Source organism: Astatotilapia calliptera, chromosome 14, assembly GCF_964374335.1.
Source record: "Astatotilapia calliptera chromosome 14, fAstCal68.1, whole genome shotgun sequence".
NCBI classification, from domain to species: Eukaryota; Metazoa; Chordata; class Actinopteri; order Cichliformes; family Cichlidae; genus Astatotilapia; species Astatotilapia calliptera.
Window position 1 is genome coordinate 38,084,670 of NC_137435.1, and position 19,993 is coordinate 38,104,662.

The 19,993-nt window shown below is 40.8% G+C and overlaps 2 long non-coding RNA genes across 2 annotated transcripts in view; both read left to right on the forward strand.

The window, feature by feature from the left end:
• LOC145419943 (uncharacterized) overlaps positions 1-8,165 on the forward strand; it is a 34,397-nt gene extending 26,232 nt beyond the window's left edge. Inside the window, exons 3-4 of the long non-coding RNA XR_013901199.1 lie at positions 7,730-7,917; positions 7,995-8,165. This is a non-coding gene — a long non-coding RNA (uncharacterized LOC145419943). The remainder of the gene's footprint in view (positions 1-7,729; positions 7,918-7,994) is intronic.
• Positions 1-19,993, forward strand: part of LOC145420224 (uncharacterized) — a 306,663-nt gene that overhangs the window by 106,418 nt on the left and 180,252 nt on the right. The window lies entirely within an intron of this gene.

The following is a 19,993-nucleotide window of genomic DNA, read 5'->3' on the forward strand; positions in this document are numbered from 1 at the left end:
GGATTGTGTGCAGTTCTTGTTTGCTATTTGGTTTATGTTGTTTTTCATGCACCCGCACGATGAGGTTCTGTGCAGGTCATGTTCATGTCTGTTTCATCACGCCATCTGGTTCATAGTTTCCTTGCATCTGCACAGCATCTGTTCACAGTGATCATAGTTATTCCTTTCAGTCATGTTAGTGTTTTTCCAGTTTAAGTTTCTGGTTAGTTGCGGTCTCTCCCCCTGTTATGTTTTGTCTACTCCCCTCTGTATCAGGCCAAATAAAGGCTCGCTTTCTGTTTAAGTTCACTCCCGTCTCCTCTCCTGTGTTCGCACCTGGGTCCACCACAGGTCTGTCTCCACAGACAGTGACAACATAAGGTTTTGTTGTACTCTAGTTGGCTGGCACACAACAAACACTAGGAATAAAAAAAATAGCCGTTAAAAAAGAGAGAAATAAAATTATAGTAGTAAAACATTTCATCATTTACAGGCATTATTTGTAATACTTTATTAAGAGCGATCAGCACAAAGTGTTACTATACAGGGTGGAAACCCCTCTCCTTTCTGCAGTTTCCATGAAAACAGCTTCTCTACACGCTATGCGGTTCGTAAAGACTTCCTGGATTTCTCGGCACACACTCTGAAGCCTCAGCACACTATGTCCCATCAATAGTTTCCTCCTCCCTGAGTGTCTATTAAATATCTGTGTTTTCCTTTGTTCTTTGTGGTGTGTTCCCCTGTTCTGTCTTTCCACTCTGTTTCCTTCTGCCCTTCACCATATTTGCTGCATTTTGTTTCCTGTGGATTTCCAGCAATAGAGTTGAGATTTTGACTTCACTCCTGCTTTCCTGAGTCCTATATCTAAGGAATGTGTAGTTTTCTGCTTTGCTTAAAAGGAACAATGTAAATATTAAATAGAAACATCTGTGGTAGCTTCTGTTTAATAAGCAAGAAACAAAGCTGCAAAATGCAGAACTGACCGTTTCTATTTCATAACATATTAATAACCCTTTAAAACAAACTTAAAGAATAGTGATGACTACCAGAAAACACCTGTGGCAGTTTCTGTGAGCTGGATTTTAATACCATGGAAATGATGGAATGAACTGGAAACACTTATACAAAATGCTAAACCACCTGTTTCAAACAGTTTCTTAATATTTAAAATTAAATGCTATTAAACCTAATAAACATGTATTAATCAAAAGCTATAGCTGGAAAATAACAATACATGTCAGAGTTTAAAAGTTTAAAATAAAAATACATATGGATACATTAGATTTGCATGGGAGTGTAGATGACCCTCTTTCACAGCATATATCTTGTCTGGATGACAAAAAATAATATGCTAAAAATATTTCAGCAGAAAAAGGTCATTGAATACATAAAATATCCACTACACAAAAATAAGATGTCATCAACGTTCTCCCACTTATCCAGTTCAGGGTTATGCTCTAACCATCCAAACACTCAGCCTGCAGCAAGTAACAGCAAGCCAACCGCTTGTATACTGAAAAAACGAACAATGTTAAAGTAAGTATGATGTAATTGGCAGTTGTTTGAGCAACAATTTCACAAATATGGATCAAACCCTGCACCAAATAATTTGTGTATACAGTAACATAATTATTTCATCCTTTTCTGCCCAAAATAGCATGTGGTAACACACTGGAATATTTAATGTCTGTCATTAGAAATAAACCACTGCTAATGCTATTCACTGGGGGTGAGTATACCCAACATGTTCTCATTCCAACGCATAAAATACGGACAATTGTGACAAGTCCTCGGTATGTTACACGTTGGGAATGATAATGCTCTGCAAACACACCTCTAACCCCCAAACCTAATCTGTTGAACTACTTAATTTTGGGGGGAATACTATAAATAACATTAGTCACATTATATTAGTGTTATATGAAAGTATTACTAACCACAGCTATATCTTTATCCATGTTTACAATAATAATTCTCAGCTTATATCAAGGCAACCTTACTTTTTATTACTACTTTAAGTAATATTACCTATTAAGCTAAAATTAGGTACTCTGCTGGTAGTGTAAGCTAACTAAGTGGTTTATGCAAGCATGGATGTATGAAGAAAGCCAAAAAGGAGGCCAAAAGTGTCTTAAGTTGGCAGTTGGATGTAATTTTCCTTTCTCATTGTCTTCATCCAGGAATAAAATAGAAAGTGCAGACTCCCAGTACGAGTTAAATAGAAAGCGTTAGTTTAGCATTTTGCAGATATGTTTCCTGCTTATTACACAGAAACTACCACAGATGTTTCTATTTAATAATCCAGAGCATTAAACATAATATTTACATTACTGCTTTTAAGCAAAACAGAATCTTGGTTTGACCACGTTATCCTTAGTAACCTGCACACTATTTTACTTGTGAATTTTAAAAAACAGACTGTTCATCACTGAAATCTTGGAATCACTTTTGACCGGGACATGTCCTTCAGTGTGCATTTGAAATATGTAGGACTGCTTCATTGGCTCCCTGTTAATCCAGAATCACATTTAAAATCCTTCTCCTGACGTAACAAGGTCTTCAATAACAAGGCCCCATCTTTTCTTAAAGATTTTATAAGATCAAATCACCCCAATAGAGCACTTTGCTCTTAGACTGCTGGTTTAATTGTGGTTCCTGGGGTTTTAGAATGGGAGACAGAACCTTCATTTTCCAGGCCCCTCTTCTATGGAAGGCCCCTCTTCCATAGAAGAGGGCCCCTTACACTACCAGCAGAGTACCTAACAGTAGCTTAGTACCTAACAGACACTCTCTTAACTTATAAGATTAGGACTAAAACCTTCCTCTTTCATAAAGTGTATAGTTATGGCTGGATCAGATTACCCTGAATCCTCTCCTAATTACGCCACAATATACCTAGCCTGCTGGGGACTTCCCATGGTGCACTGTGTGTATCTTCACTAACCTTATATTAACTCACTATATGTTTATACACCACTATGCATTTACTCTGTGGCCCTCTTCCACAGTGTACCTTTTGTCTTGTCTTCCTGGCCTCAACCCCAACCAGTCACGGCAGATGGCTGCCCCTCCCTGAACCGGGGTCTGCCAGGGGTTTTGTCCTGTGAAAAGGGAGTTTTCCCTCCCATTGTCACCAAGTGCTTGCTCAAAGAGGCTTGTTAGAGTTTTGCCTTTTCTCTGTATTATTGTAGAGCCTTTATCTTACATTAACAAGCACCTTAAAGTAACTGTTGTTGTGATTTGGTGCTATATGAATAAAACTGAATTGAATTATTGCTCTCTGGTCAGTCCTCCTAACAAATGTTCTGAGTTAATGCTGTCAATCTTGCAGTATATGAATGGGCAGCAGATCTTTAGCAGTGGCAATCAGGCTCTCCTTACTGGAAATCTACATTCTGTTTCCTTAACTCTAATATTGTTGTTTCTTCTGTGTTACTTACTTCCTACCTCATCTGGATTCCTCCTTCGTTCCTTCATCTGCTACTCTACGGAGTTCTGCACTGGCTCTATCTCTAGCTTCAGCTCTGTCTGTACCTGAAATGTGTAATAGAAGGACATACCTGAGATACTCACCTGCATGCCCATTCACACACCCACTCTCAGTCTCCTTCCTTTGGAAAACACCTTCCTACACCAAACCACTCTTGTTTAAAAGTAAGACTGTTCTCGTCCTCTCACACCATGATGTCTTGTGCTTGCCTCCATCTTAGCTAAATCTGTCCACAATGCTCCCATGCAAATAGCAGTTCTCAGTAAATAACTTGTTGTCTCTCAATAAGTCTTTTAAAACTTTCAGTTTTACAGAACCTGAATCCAGAGTTCATTTGGTGCAGTCCCTTAAAGCCATTGCACAGGAGCCTCTGTTGCCATATCAGCCATGGCCTTTGAATATACATAAGTGTGTTGAATAACTGCTGGAATTCCCTTGCTAAATAAAAGAGTTGCAGGGATACAGGCAACAGTTAAATGTCAGCTACACTCAGTGTTTGCCTGACGATACTCTAGCCTTTTGTTGACACAGAGACACAATCTTCCACCAAGTGATTTGCCGGTCATTGCAAATTGGAACAATTTTCTTCCAGACTGGAGTCAGTTTTGTTCTATTTCCATTAAACCAAGGAGATAGGCACAGTTTTACTCCATCAGAAACTTGATATCTGTCCTAATATGTAACCTTCCAGGGATATGGTAGCCCTGCCCCTCCCCTTTTCCGCACACCTGTTGGCTTGGATGGCCAACCTTGATTCCCCACAGAAGCATCCAAACAGATGATCTCCGCTGGAGGAGTTGCAGAGGAGTCCACAGTTTACACCTCATAATTCCACATAACTGGAGGGACATTGCAGCTATAATGAAGTGGTTTCTCAAACCCACAAAGTCCACTGAACAGGTCCCATAAAAGCAAAAAATGAGGACAAATTTCCTCAAAATTAGGTGGGCCATTGATTGATAATGTCACCAACAGATCTCTAAAAAAATCACCAGGAATATTGAAAATGTTTTTAAAGATCCAACATCCCCGTCTGTTTCAGCCATGCCGCAGAATATCTCTTCTTAATATTCTGAAGAGCTAAATTATCTTTTAAAAATATAGCACAATGCACTGGGGTGGTACATAACTCAGAATGAACTTAACTCAGAGCTTACTAAATTAAATGTGATCAGCTGTTCTGGAACTGAAGCCTCAGAGAAGCAATCTTAGGGTTACTCAACTCTGAATTTTAACTTGGACTTGCTGCCTGGCATGTTTTCCCTGGTATCCCTGGGGTAATTTGATTGAAAGAAATGTTAAGTCCCTCTGCAGCCTCTAATCTGCTTAGTGTGTTCAGCTGGTGCTAATTGGCCACACCTAGGCAGGTGTGGATAAAAGCATACCTGAGGCAAGCTTCCCAAGGAGCTCACTTGTCTTTGCCTTGGTGGCATCAGCCATTTGAGCCAACCTGCTATTCCATTTTAAGATAAAACCTCTTCTCACCCATACTCTGGTATTCATCTCCTTTTTTTATGTTGCGGCTTTTGAGCCGGGTCGTAACACAAAAATCAAGCTAACAAGGTTGTTTGATACTGAGTCACAAAAATAAAGATCACAAAACACACCCTTGGCAAAGAAACAATCCCATCTCGCTGTTGTTTCACACCTGTCAGGTTTTTTTTTTTTTTTTTTTTACATAAAAATCCAGGTTGGGGCATGTGTGTCCATCCATATACTAAAGATTTTAACTTCATATGAACTCTTCATGCATGCTCTTTCACTAAAGCTTTTTGTTTTCTAAATTTTTTTCCCAGGTTGTGCTATATTTACATTTATGTTACATTACTGACGCTGTAACACATTGTGTGTCAAGGGTAGCTGGTTTAATACCAACTGGTTTGAATTCACCCAAATTCAAGGATAAAGAGCTGTAGGCCACATAGTATTTCTTCAGCATTCAATACATTAACTTCTAAAGTTATGTGTTCATTTTGTTTGACATATTCCACAATTTATAATGAAACTGTTGTTGTTGTTATTATCATTTTTAATACCCACATGGAAATAAAAAATATGTTATAATGATATATGTAAACCAAAATACCTGTAAATGTTGGAGTCGTATCTTTGATTCGTATCTATGGAACGCAATTTGATTAAAGCTCTCAGCCCCAAACACTTTACTCTGAGGTATTTTTTTTAAACAGCAAATATTTCAGTATTTGCCTGTCTTCTTTTCAGTACTTGTTAAATATGCATCTCATCAAATCTCCCTATGATGCTTGCTTACTTTTCTGGCTCTTTGTCACTGCAGGCTGATAAACACAAAGCACCACTCAGCTCACCTCCACTCTATATGGAGGACCATCACTCGACTCGCAGATTACTGTAATTGTCCCAACTTTGCTCTGTACCCGATAGAACAGCATACGAGCTGACGAGAGCACTCACCAATGCAGGACTGTGGTTATTAGCATCTACCAAATTGATTTCTGTCAGTGAGCACTATGCAATTATATTGCATGTTGTCTTGTGTCATATTGTTTTGGAATGGCTTCAGTTTGGTTTTGTTCTGTCTGAGAATTTTTCCAAATTAGTTTTGAAGTGTAATACATAAGATTTTGAGAACAAATAATGTTAAAAAGTTACTACTTTGATGTAACATACAATCTGATTTTCACTCGGTTCAAGTACTGTCATGTACTGCAAATACAGGCCATTAAACATCATCATTATCCAGGGTATTTAATCCCTCAGTTTCTCTCAGTTCCTTGTCTCATCATCGTCACTTCCGTGGGTGTGTTTTCAGTCCAGTGGCTTAGTTCATCTTTCGTGTTCAGCTCATCCAGTCTTGGTAAAAACCTCCCGAGTCAGCCTGCGAGTCCTGCATTTGGGTCCTCTTTCTCCACATTCACACACTGTGACAATAACAGACAACTGATTTCAAATTGGGGTTTTTTGGCACTTTGTTACTGTCAAACTGTTACAAAAACATTCATTGTTCCCATTTCTTTAGCAGAATGTCAGAAATATGCCCAAGATGACAAATTTTGACAGGCATAATATAGTATTCCTGCACCAAAAAGGGATATTAGCTCAAAACATGTCTTTGCATGGAGTGCAATTTGTATTTGATAATATTTAACAAAATTGGATAAGTGGAAGAAGACGTGTTACACCTAAAAAAAACTATCCATAGCACATATAACAGTATCTGAAAGTCATGTAAAAAGAAATGACAGGATCTGGGAGATGCCTCTGGCCAGTCAGTTAATTCATCAAAGACTCAGAATTAATTTTGTTGTGAGGGTGGCTGTCAAGAAACCAATATTAAATAAGGGGAACCATTAAAAAAAGGTTGTGGTAGGTTAAATTATACAAGAAATAGGCTGAAAATCAGCTGCAACAGGCCTTACTGATCACTGAATCTAAACCACTATATACAAAGGAAATCAGGAGAGAGGTAAAACAGTAATGGCCCTTTTCCACTGGTACCTACTCAGTTTGACTCGAAGAGGCTTGACTCTACTCAACTTGGGTTTTGGTCATTTTCCATTACAATCGAGTATCAAAATCATCAGTTCAACCTTGGAAACACTGGAAGGACACAGGAGAGCCACAGGGAAAAAGCCAAAGCGATGACAAAGGTCGGAGGAAAACTTACAATATATACAGACAGGAGGTGATCACGGGAAGAGGAAACACATGGGGAACACAGCTAGTACAAATTAACGTGATGCTACAAGGAAAGCACAACTAAACATACTGAACACAAAAAACACGTGACTGTCAAAATAAAACAGGAAACCTAGGCAGATGTGGACTGAACATGACGGACAAACGGGGACACACACACTGTAAAATCATACAAAGGGAAAAGAGGACTGGAGATGAGACATGGACATAACAAAGCACAAACAGAACATGATGGCTAAGGCGTAACACACATAACATGTAAACAGGAGGAGGAGATGGGAGACAAAGACATTGCTGAAACACCTATAGGGTGAGGGAGACTTCAACACAGGGGATGTGTCATGGTGGGTGGCTGAGATTTCCATGAGGCTCCTTAACCTACCTGGGATCCGCCCCTGGGCAGGGCCTCCTCCAGTTTCTGCGCACCTGGAGCCAATTGCAAGCAATCAGACCAGAGTTATTTAAGCCACACGCTGATGTTCTTTCCCCACCAGTTTGTCAGCAACCCATGTTAGTAACCAGCCCTCATGCTTCAAGTTCTCTTGGTGTTTACCTTACTAATGAAACTTTCTTGTTCTACAGTTCCTGGATTCATCTTGGCTCAAACCCTCAGCTCACACTCTACTTTCAGACTCAGGATACCAAACAATCATTCTGAGAATCACTCCGTGCCTCACCTGCCTGCCCTCCTGCCATCTACGGGCCCCAGATCCCAGGTAGCCCTTGCACCCCTGGATTCACCCCTGAATCCTCTGTGTCCCCAACTGCAAGTAAGACTGCTACACTCAATACTTTCCACTTCAGGGCTATCTCCACTACCTCCCTAACTCTTGTCTTCTCTCTTCAGTGTGACAGATTCCTGCCCAGCTCCACTCTGCATCTCAGGCTTCGTTCCCTCGCCCTAGTTCTGCATTCCCTTGGCCACGTTTCCCAGGTCACGCCAAGTCACGCTCCACATTCTATTGCTTTGTTTTTGACACATCTCCAGAGCTTCAGTCAAATAAATATTGTTAAACCACCTGCTGTCTCTGTCTGGGTCCTGCGCCTGAGTTCAGTTTGGTACAGACTACTCAGTCTCGTGACAGAATGAAGACACAGGAGGAATCTAATAGATAAACTATAACAGGTCAACCTAGGCCAAATAGAAAAGAGCTTAGATAACTAAATGAGACTTAAACATAAACAAAGAATATAAAAAATCTAAGAAAAATCAAAACACTGGGTCAAATGACCCAGGACTGTCACAAGCTTGGGATGTTCAGGAACCACCCAGGAACTACCAAGGCTGAAGCAAACCATGAACTGGTAATTGCCAAAACACCAGTGTCCACAGTGAAGTGAATTTTAAATCACAAAGCAAGAAAGAAATCTCTGCTCCAAAACCATGCCTTTTCGAGTAAAGTGCCACACAAGTGCTAGGGTCAGACAAGCCACAGATTGAGTAGAGCAGCTACCTGAACGCTACTCCAACAGAGGTCGATCATCTTGTTAATAATTTTAACTCCTCACTATGTATGTAATTACTTCCTCCAAACCATCAACGTGTCTTTTAGACTCCATTCCTAACTGCGCAAAGAAGTCCTGCCATTAATTAATTCTTCGATCTTAAATATGATCAACCTATCTCTAATAATCGGCTATGTACCACAGGCCTTCAAGCTGGCTGTAGTAAAACCTTTACTCAAAAAGCCATCTCTAGACCCAGCAGTCTTAGCTAATTATAGGCCAATCTCCAACCTTCCTTTCATATCAAACATCCTTGAAAGAGTTGTCAAACAGCTAACAGATCATCTGCAGAGGAATGGCTTATTTGAAGAGTTTCAGTCAGGTTTCAGAGCTCATCACAGCACAGAAACAGCTTTAGTGAAGGTTACAAATGATCTTCTTATGGCCTCTGACAGTGGACTCATCTCTGTGCTTGTCCTGCTAGACCTCAGTGCAGCGTTCGATACTGTTGACCATAATATTCTATTAGAGCGATTAGAACATGCTGTAGGTATTACAGGTACTGTGCTGCAGTGGTTTGTATCATATCTATCTAATAGACTCCAGTTTGTGCATGTAAATGGAGAGTCCTCTTCACACATTGAGGTTAATTATGGTGTTCCACAGGGTTCAGTGCTAGGACCAATTCTGTTTACATTATACATGCTTCCCTTAGGCAGTATCATTAGAAGACATAGCATACATTTTCACTGCTATGCAGATGACACCCAGCTCTATCTGTCCATGAAGCCAGATAACACACACCAATTAGTTCAACTGCAGGAATGTCTTAAAGACATAAAGACCTGGATGGCCGCTAACTTTCTGCTCCTTAATTCAGATAAAACTGAGGTTATTGTACTCGGCCCTGAAAATCTTAGAAATATGGTATCTAACCAGATTCTTACTCTGGATGGCATTACCTTGGCCTCCAGTAACGCTGTGAGGAACCTTGGAGTCATTTTTGACCAGGATATGTCCTTCAATGCACATATTAAACAAATATGTAAGACTGCTTACTTCCATTTGTGCAACATCTCTAAAATTACAAATTATCCTGTCTCAGAGTGACGCTGAAAAACTAGTTCATGCATTTATTACTTCCAGGCTGGACGACTGTAATTCATTATTATCAGGATGTCCTAAAAACTCGCTGAAAAGCCTTCAGTTAATCCAAAATGCTGCAGCAAGAGTCCTGACAGGGACTAGAAAGAGAGAGCAGATTTCTCCTGTTTTGGCTTCCCTTCATTAGCTTCCTGTTAAATCCAGAATTGAATTCAAAATCCTGCTCCTCACATATAAGGTGGGGGTGACCGTGGCTAAGGGGATTGGGAAGCTCATCTGTAACCGGAAGGTTGCCGGTTCAATCCCCCTGCTCTCTCTGTCCTGGTCTTTGTGTCCTTGGGCAGGACACTTTACCCTACCACCTACTGGTGTTGGGCTGATGGTGTGATATGGCAGCCTCGCTTCTTTCAGTCTGCCCCAGGGCAGCTGTGGCTACAACTGTAGCTTGCCTCCACCAGTATGTGAATGAATAGTGGAATTGTAAAGCGCTTTGGATGCCTAGAAAAGTTCTATATAAATGCAATCCATTATTATTATTATTATTATTAAGGTCTTGAATAATAAAATAATCTTATCTTAATGACCTTGTAGTACCATATCACCCCATTAGAGCACTTTGCTCTCGCTCTGCAGGCCTACTTGTTGTTCCTAGAGTATTTAAAAGTAGAATGGGAGGCAGAGCCTTCAGCTTTCAGGCCCCTCTTCTGTGGAACCAGCTTCCAGTTTGAATTCAGGAGACAGACACTATCTCTAGGACGATCTGATATCCTCATGTTGGTGTTGTTCCCTCGTCATCATAAATAATGTTGTTCCAGGTTCAACATTGCAAGTGACCAATCACCTTCTCCTGACGTCATCCGCAACCTTGAAAAAAACAAACGCCTTCAAAAAATCTACTTCACTTGCGAGAAGAGAAACTGCCTCTGTAAGGACGATATGTATAATGCTTACCGTTTATTAAAGAAAAGTATCCTGAAATTCAAAGAATTAAAGTTCCTGGAAGCAATTTCTCTTCTCGCAAGTGAAGTATATTTTTTTAAGTCGGTATTTTTCAAAGGCACAAAAGGGGGACATCACAACAATGTGATTGGTCACGTGCAGTGTTGGGACTAATTAAGTAACGTGTTACAGTAACTAAGTTATTATTGTGGTAACAAGCACGGTAACTAGTTATTATGCCAAAATCAGGAATGCGTTACTTGTTACTGGGATTTAGATAGGCTCGTTATTCGTTACTTCGTGTGGTTTTTGGAGATGTGGATGAGGGAAAGTGGAGGCAAGAGGAGAGACCCGAAGCGGCCGCCCGTCCGAGTGTCAGGTGAACTGAACTTCAGGTAAGAAGTTATGACCTGCAGTCTATCTGGGTCAGATATAAACCAAGTTTAGTTGGAGTTTATTTTCCTTATGCTGACTTTTTCGTACTGCGTGCTAACTAGCATGACGGGGTTTCTATACAGCTGGGTGGGTGCTATGTTACTGATGTTGAACTTTATTTTGCTCATAATGTTAATTATTAGAGTTGCCAACTGTCCCCTAAAAAACATAATCGTCTCATATTCAGAGAAAATATTACGCATTTCGTATCGAGTAAAGATGGCGCCAGTGTGTACGGCAGGCCGTCCTCGTCTCTGTTGTCGATCTCTTTTCCTTGATATTTGTTTATTATTTGTTATCTTTCTGGCACTATGCACCCCAGATGGTTATGCATTAATCACCTATGACCGGGATACTCTGTTAAATCTTCGTTTCCCCCCTATGCTGGGTTGGATCAAGGCTGGAATTTGGGGGACGCTACCTTTCCACGTATCATCTCTTCTACTGGTTCATACGGTTCCCCTCTCTGCTCCCCGCCTAAGAAGCGTTATAGGAAGCGGGGCAAACTGAGTGGGTTTCAGGTTTGCTTAAAGGCTTCCCTTAAAGCATCAGCTGCAGCTAATTCCCTCACCACCGCGGGGATTATACGACTTCCATCCGCTCGGGATCCATCATCCTTCAGGCTGCTCAACCATCGCTGGATCTGTCCGGTCGGTAAACAAACCTGTCCGGTTTCTCCGGTAGTCTCTCTGCTTGTTCGTGTTTGGATTGGGTCCCCCAGTGATGTTGTACGGCACAGGCATTTAAGCCAGCTAAGACGTGCTTCCAGCAAAGATAAGATGCCGATCTCTTGGATGGCTTTATTAAACGCAAAATCGCTGGTGAATAAAACCTTCATCTTAAATGACCTCTTCCTCACCTCTCGGCTTGATGCTCTATTATTGACTGAAACTTGGATTCGTCTTGGTGAGTCCTCTTCTTTTTCAGAGCTACTACCTCCGGATGGTGTATTCTTCAGTTCACCGACGCCCTCGGGAAGAGGTGGAGGCGTGGCCTCTGTTTTTAAAAACAAACTTAAAGTTCGGCAACTGCCCTCTCCTACCTATTCTAGTTTTGAGGTTCAACTTTTGAAGCTTGCCGGACCCCCAACGATTCTATGTGCTGTGATTTATCGACCACCTAAATATAATAGGTCTTTTATTTGTGAATTTGCTGACTTCTTAGGTTCATTTTTATTAAGTTATGACCAAGCTCTTATCACTGGAGATTTTAACATACATATTTGTTCTGCTGATGACCCCCTAGCCAAGGATTTTCTTGCCCTAATTGACTCTTTTAACCTTACACAGTGAGTCAGGGAACCAACTCATCTTAAAGGTCATACCTTAGATTTGGTCCTCTCATATGCTTTGGATATTTGTACTATGGACATTGATAATGCTGGTATTTCTGACCATTTTTTGGTCATGCATGTTTGATGTTGAGCTATGTGCAATTGATTTAAATTCTAAAGGCTGTCATCGCCCTGTACGTATCATTAACTCTGAGACTGTGGCTAACTTCATTACAACCTTTCTAAACGTTGCCTTTTTTGATCCAGACTTCACTGATACAAACTGTTACACACCTCCATTGGTTGATGATTTTGCCAACGCTATGTTATCCACCGGTTGTTCCATCTTAGATACTGTGGCCCCTATAAAGATGAAATGTCCCAGAACTTCTCATCAACCATGGCTAAATTACACTATTACTCTGGCTCTTGTTGATCTACACTGGTTACCAATCAAATATCGCATTGAGTTTAAAATCTTGCTACTCACTTTTAAAGTCCTGAATAGGGATGGGTACCGGTATCCGGTGCCATGATGGCACCAGTTCTGACATAAACGGTAGTAACCAGACCGAAAAGCAGCGCACATTCCGGTGCTTTATTTCGGTGCTTTTTTTTCCTGAGCTGTGATACACCTTAGATTCTAGCCAATCGTTTTACGTTTCCGAGGATAGTTGGCGGGTCCAGGTACATACGTTCTTTTAGAGCAGAGCTACAGATTAAAAATGCACAAGGCAAAGCGGTCAAAAGTCTGGCTGTACTTCACAGCAAAATATGCATACTAAGCAGGCTGCAACAAGTGCTTTAAGCTGATACTGTGATACTGTGCAAAGGAGGTAACACCTCAAATCCGATGAAACACCTGGCGACACATAGCGGCTTTTTTTAAGCCGAGAAATGCGCCGTATTTGATAGCTTGCTGTGAGATCTCACACCGTGCACGTCTACTGCGGGTGTGGTGCCTGTTATTGGACCCGGAGTTAGCAACATCCCCCAAAAACCCGAAGAATAGAGTCCTGGCCCCTAGCCCTGCCAGTGTAGCAGAAATTATGACAGATGATGATGCAGCAGCAGCCGTTCTTCTCTGGGTCAGTAGCTTAATGTTGTTTGTGTGTAATTTACCTCGAGTAAGGCTAACCACGTTATTACATTAATGCATGTAAGGTGAACTAGCAAACATCATCATAGCTACATGCGGCTGTCTTCTTGTTTGATGGCAGATACTCCCTTCACCCTGGCCAAAAAGGCTAAAATGACCAAAGAAAAAGTGGAAAACAGCTAAACATGAGAGGTTTTTGGACAAAGTTTGTGCTTTTTTCCATTGTTTAAGCACTGCTTCCAGCCAAGAGTGATACCATATATGCCCTATAGCTGCAGAAAAGGCTAACATTGTTATCTTTTTACAAAAACCAGCTGAACATGAGAGGTTTTTGGACAAAGTCTGTGTTCTCCATTCTTTAAGCACCGGTTCGAGCACCGTTTAGGCACCATTTCAAAAGTACCGGTTTGGCACCGGTATCGGATAAAACCTAAACGATACCCATCCCTAGTCCTGAATAACATTGTGCCCAGCTATCTCATTGACCTCCTCAATTTGTACACTCTTTGTCGTGCATTAAAATCATCAGGTCAATTACTCCTGGCCCAACCTAAATTTAGACTGAAGACCAGAGGCGATCGTGCCTTTGCTTCAGCTGCACCCAACCTTTGGATTAGCCTCCCTGCTTCTATTCGAGCCTTGGATTCTATCCAATCCTTTAAATCAAGATTAAAAACATATCTATTTGACTTGGCTTTCCTGACCAGTTAATACCCTTTTAAATCTTTTACATTTTAAACGTTTAAATCTTTTATTAGATTTTATTAAATGTATTATTTTTTATTAATTTTACTGCTGTTTTTGTCTTCTTAGCAGATTTTGTATTTATCTAACTCTCCTGGTCTGTTAGTGCCTCTATCCTGTCTGTGCTAGTGCCCGATTTGTACCCTGTTATTGACTTATGTTGACTCTCCATATTATTGTGAAGCACTTTGGTGTGCCTTCGGGTTTTTAAATGTGCTATATAAATAAAATTGTATTGTATTGTATTGTGAAAATGAACGCAGTTTGTCCCAGACTTCAGCTAGAATGAAAAACACACAAAGCTGGATTTATTCTGCGTCTTTACGCTGCACAGCTGCCTCTTCTTCTGTTATTCTCTCACCCTCTCTCTCCTGTTTCTACTTCAATCATGAAACTGATCAATGATCAGCTCATCAGCTTTCCTCTCTTGTTTGTTTATCGCCCACTTCGCGCCAGAAAGAAGAAACCAGCGGAGGTTGCGCTAAACAACAGCAGCACGTTTAAGCTTGATCAGCTGTTGTAAGAATTTATTTAATATTAATTCCTAGTATCAGCTGATGTTTGCTGGAGCCACAGCTGTAAAGCTGCTGGTCATTATATCGGTTTGCTTATCTGGTGAGAGGGAAACATGAAGATGAAACCAGGAGATGTCCTTACTGAATCATCAGAGCTGAACAGGTGATGGAGAAACAGGTTTACCTTTCAGGTGACATGAATGAGTTGAAGGGAAGTTATGAACTGTTTCTGAGAGACAAATAACACCAGGATCCTTTTTTATGTCGCTGACAGCTGGTAACTGTGCAGGGGCGGGTCTAGCAAAGTTTTGCCAGGGGGGCAGGTAGGGCATTAACAGGGAAAGGGGGCACAAAGAAATATTTTTCTTTCTTATTCTCATTTAAAATGTCTCACTTTTAAAAAGCAATTATCTGAGTCTTACAACAAACGATTGATAGATTGATACATGTATACCATCAAGACAGTATACATCACTGTCACAACAGTGTTCATTTTCATTCAAAGGCTTTATGATTTTTCCTATAATGGTGGGCCGCTCTCTAGTCAAAATGCCCAGGCCAATTTTTTGTCCCAGTTCAGCCCTGTATGCAGCTCATCTGCAGTCCTCTCTGCATTGAACCGTATCTGTTCTTAATCTCTGTATCGCTTCCACAGCATGTCTTTATCCTGTCTTCCTTCTCTCACCCCAACCGGTTGCAGCAGATGGCCCCGCCTCTCCCTGAGCCTGGTTCTGTCGGAGGTTTCTTCCTGTAAAAAGGGAGTTTTTCCTACCCACTGTCGCCAAAGTGCTTGCTCATAGGGGGTCATATGATTGTTGGGCTTTTCTCTATATGTATTATTATAAGGTCTACCTTACAATATAAAGCGCCTTGAGGGACTGTTGTTGTGATTTGGCACTGTATAAATAAAATTGAATTGATAGATAGATAAATATCCACCAACATCATTAAGCAGTGGCTTTATGATGTGTGGGTGTGCTGGGTGTAGCTTACGCTGGGATGAGGATAGCAACAATTTGAAACACTGAAAAAGAGGTACCACTGCTGCTGAAATACACTTCAAAATTACTACTGTACAATGGAGGAAATTGTAGTTTAGACAAAAGCTAGAGAAAAAGGAGCATTCTGTCAATAAAAGGACTGGTAATTACAGTAGGAAAAAAGCAACTATCACATCTAATCCTGCATCTCTAACTGACTTCCCAACCCAAATCCTCCTCACGCTCTGTCTCACACATGCACATACAGACGAAGAAACACGCACACACACACACACACACACACACACACACACACACACACACATGCACACTCATAAACAAACACAAAGCTTCTACCCCTGTAATAACAGCTTACAGAGCAACATTGTATAGTCACATAATAGCCATGTTATAATTTACTCTAACAACTCTAATTATGCCTCTTATTGATTCAGAGACACATTTTAATAGGAGCAGCCACACCTCTTGTATTACCAACCATTGAAGGTGGTCAATGGTGAACATTTGAAGCTTCTCTTCCTCTTCATCCTGCATGGATGTGTCCCTGACAGTGTAATTTGTTGCTCCGATTCTGAGGCCATTGTAAACATCACACAACAACTATCATTTTAGCACTCAGAAAGACCTTGTTCGCCAACCACTCCACTGCAGTCCTCCCCTCCATTCTACCCCAATCCAAACATCCCCATCCACAACTGAAAAGGAGACGGGGAGAGTGGTGACAACAAAAGCTAAAGAAAAAAAACATTGTTTATTATTGTCTGTGCCTGAGTGGGTCAATCTGTGTTTGTCAGCAATAGCTCACCTCATTTTGTTTCTAATTGCAAGTGATGGATTTCGAGTCCAGGTTGTCAGGAAGGAGTAGTTCTACACGAGTCTCTGGTATCACTGTACATTTACTTTTTTATGTTCTGGTTCCTTGATCTTTCACCGCTATTCATTATTAATAAAACCTTTGAATATTCACTTCACTTTACTTTGTTAGTATTTTTGTAAGCAGAGGCAGATGATTTGTCAAATGCTGCCTTTGAGCATGGACAATGATGCGAGCTGTAACAGTTCCTGTACCTCCCTTATTTGTTTTTTCCAACTTTGTCACTAAAAACATTAGATTTTTCTTGATCATCATGGTTTGTGAAGGTGAAATGGCTAGTTATTGTTTCACCAAACATGGAAAGTCAGGTTTTACAAGTGTACTAGTGGGTTTTTTTTCACACTACACTCTTGGCAACAGTGAATCTTCTCCAGCTGATCGTGCTGACTTTTCTACTGCCTGGCCTGTAATCCCAGAGGAGCTACTGAGGAATGAGCTGGAGCTGTTCCAGCAATCATCATAGTGAATGTGAGAAATTTGGACAATAATATGGGTGAGCTTGGTGAGCTTATAAAGACCAGAGGGAACACAGTGAGTGCAGTTTGATGTGCTTCATGGAGCATTGCAGTGTTATAGTGAGACATTGACAAACAGTCATTTCGAGGTCCATAATGTGACCGTACATGACTTCAGGACCTCAGGTATAGGGATGTTAATCTGAGCAGCAAAAAGAAATGTCAAGGGATTGCACAAGTTGTGATTGAAATCTGGTGTACTCTTGGACAACACTGAGCTGCTGGCTGTTGAAATGCTTGGACTGCTCCCTGTTACAGTACTTGCTATGGCAAGTTATCACTATGTCACACAGACAATCAAAAATATCCTCAAAGTTCCTTCCATCACCTGACAATATCATTTAGGACACCAGCACTCCAACCCCACCATATAAAGTGTGCACAGGAAGCTGTTTCCCCTTCTTAAGTCACCTGATGGTCAACTAAGAGTCTTGTTCCATGGTCTTACCAAACCTCTTTTGCAGTTTTTGATTCAGCCATTACGAGGGCCTGTGGTCTGCTTGGCCTGCTGGTACCTGCCAGATGCCTCTAAAGGCCCACAAGCTAGACAAGCTAGATAAGACTTCTTTTTCAGCTTAACAACTCTCTCATTGATGCTCATGAAAAATTTTACCAGGCTACTATGCGCAATGGAATTGTTCCCTGAAAAACATTCGTTAATTTGTTTATATTTCCCTGAAAGCATGATAGTTTTGGCTTTTGATGAGTGAAATCTGATTCATTTATGAATGTTTAGTACCTTTGTGATGATGCAAAGTATAGCTAATTTTTTTTAATCAGTTTTGAATTTTATAACAAAAGTGTGACTACATTTTCAATTTGCTCTGTTTTTAACAATGTTCCTCCATAGGCCAAAGCTCTTCTATTTGGTATTCCACCTTTGCCCTTCTCTTATTCTATATCTCTGCTTGTTTGTGTCATGATCCTGGGTCCTTTTGACCCAGCATTTTGTGTTTTCTCTTCGATTTTGGTTCTGTTCTTCCTTTGTTTAGTGTTTACTCTGTTCTGCCCGTGTGTTCCTGTTTTATTGTGAAGGTCTGCGTCTTATGTGAGTGTTTTCAGTTTGCCTCCCTAGTCTCGTTATGTTAATCACTCCCAGCTGTGTTTCCCACCTGTGTGTAATCTCCCTGTGTTCTCTGAGTGTATTTAAGTTGTATTTTCTGTCTTAGTAATTGCTGGTTCGTCTGTGTTGTTTCCCCTTGGTCTCCCTGCGTCTTCCCATATGTATTTCTCCGGACCTCCCTGCATCCTCGTTCTGGTTTGTCTTATTAGTTTACCCAGTTTAGGTTTCCAGTTTCATGTTTTGTCGCCACCGCTGTTTGTACTTACCCACCCCTGTTAATAAACACTCACCTGCACCAGAGCTGCTGCCTTTTGGGTCCTTCCTACATTCCACACGGCTTGCCCCGGCAATCCGTGACAGTTTGTAAACCATACATTTTTCCTTATCGCCATCTGATTCTGCTCTTCAACTTTTCATTTGTTTCTACCATATGTCCTTGCTCCACAATCCCTTCAAACCCTACCCTACATGTGCCCCTTTTCCCCCATCCTTGCAATAATTTATTTGAACGCACTAGCAGAAAAAAGAAAGAATGAACACAGTTAAAACACAGGTACATCGAGTACCTCTTGTGGTTATGGTGAACTCGCGAAGCAAGTATTTTATTAGGATTTTTAACATCTCATTCTCTTCAAACCATTGCATAAAAGTTCTAATACATTCTGTCGTCATCTTTTCAAGGGCTAGATATAAAAATGAAGTGCTGAGTGGGAAATGCAATTCACATCCATTTTGAGGGGTTTGGAGATGTCCTGGGCCATGGAGGTCATGTGAACATTCAACTCATTGCAGAAGCTGCAAGAAAAATACTTTGACCTTAACAAAGTCACCCAAAATCATCTGGTGCTAAAGACATTGAATGATGAGTTATAAGTTGGACTAGAGTTCCCTGGAACTGTATGGAAACAAATTAGTGTCAAATTGGTCATAAATGCATATTATGTGATCTAAAAATTAAGATTTAAATGTATATAAGGATTTTTTGTGTTCTTAATTATAAACAGTGATGGTTGGTCCAAGACTGGTAAATGGACTTGTTTTTATATAGCACTTCTATACTCCATTGGAATACTCAAAGCGCTTTCTACAACATGCTTCACTTACCCATTCATACAAGCATTTTTCTTTGCCCAAGCAGAAGAAACTGTTAGTGAAAATTAACATTCACACACATTGATACACACATTCATACTGCGATAGATGTGTGTGATGGATCCATGCAACTTTGGGCTCAGTATCTTATAGTCCCCTTCAGATAAATGTCAAACTGGCTCTTATATAGTGCTCTTTACTTTAGCTTCAGCTTCTCCCCAGTCTGTCGTGTGCTCTCATGTTTGTTTATCCCATGCTGGTGTCAAGGTTGTGTGTCCTTGTCTGAGTCTCAATGTGTGTGACTTCCTGTTTTATTTTGTCACTCCCTTGTCTCATGTGAATTGTGTTCAGTTTCGCTTCCCCTGTCTCAATATCCCTGATTTGTTCCCCTTGTTCCCAGCTGCCTCCGCCTCCCTGATCATCCTGTTGGGTGTTTATGGTCCCAGTCTCCCCTTGTCCTGTGCTGGGATGTCATTCTGGGCTCCTTGTTCTAAGCGGTGGCTGCAGTGCAGGAGATGGACGGAGAAAGTACAGGTACATTTCAGTTCAATTTTACTCGCTTTATACTATAACTGTTGTGATAGGTTCGGGGTTAATGACAGGAAAATTGGACATAAGACAGAAAAACAAAAACCCACAAGGTCAGGTCAAGCAAAAACTGAATCAACTAAAGGAGACATAGGACCATAAATGCATATGGTAACTGGACTAATATTTACATAACACCTTTCTACTATATCTGAGCA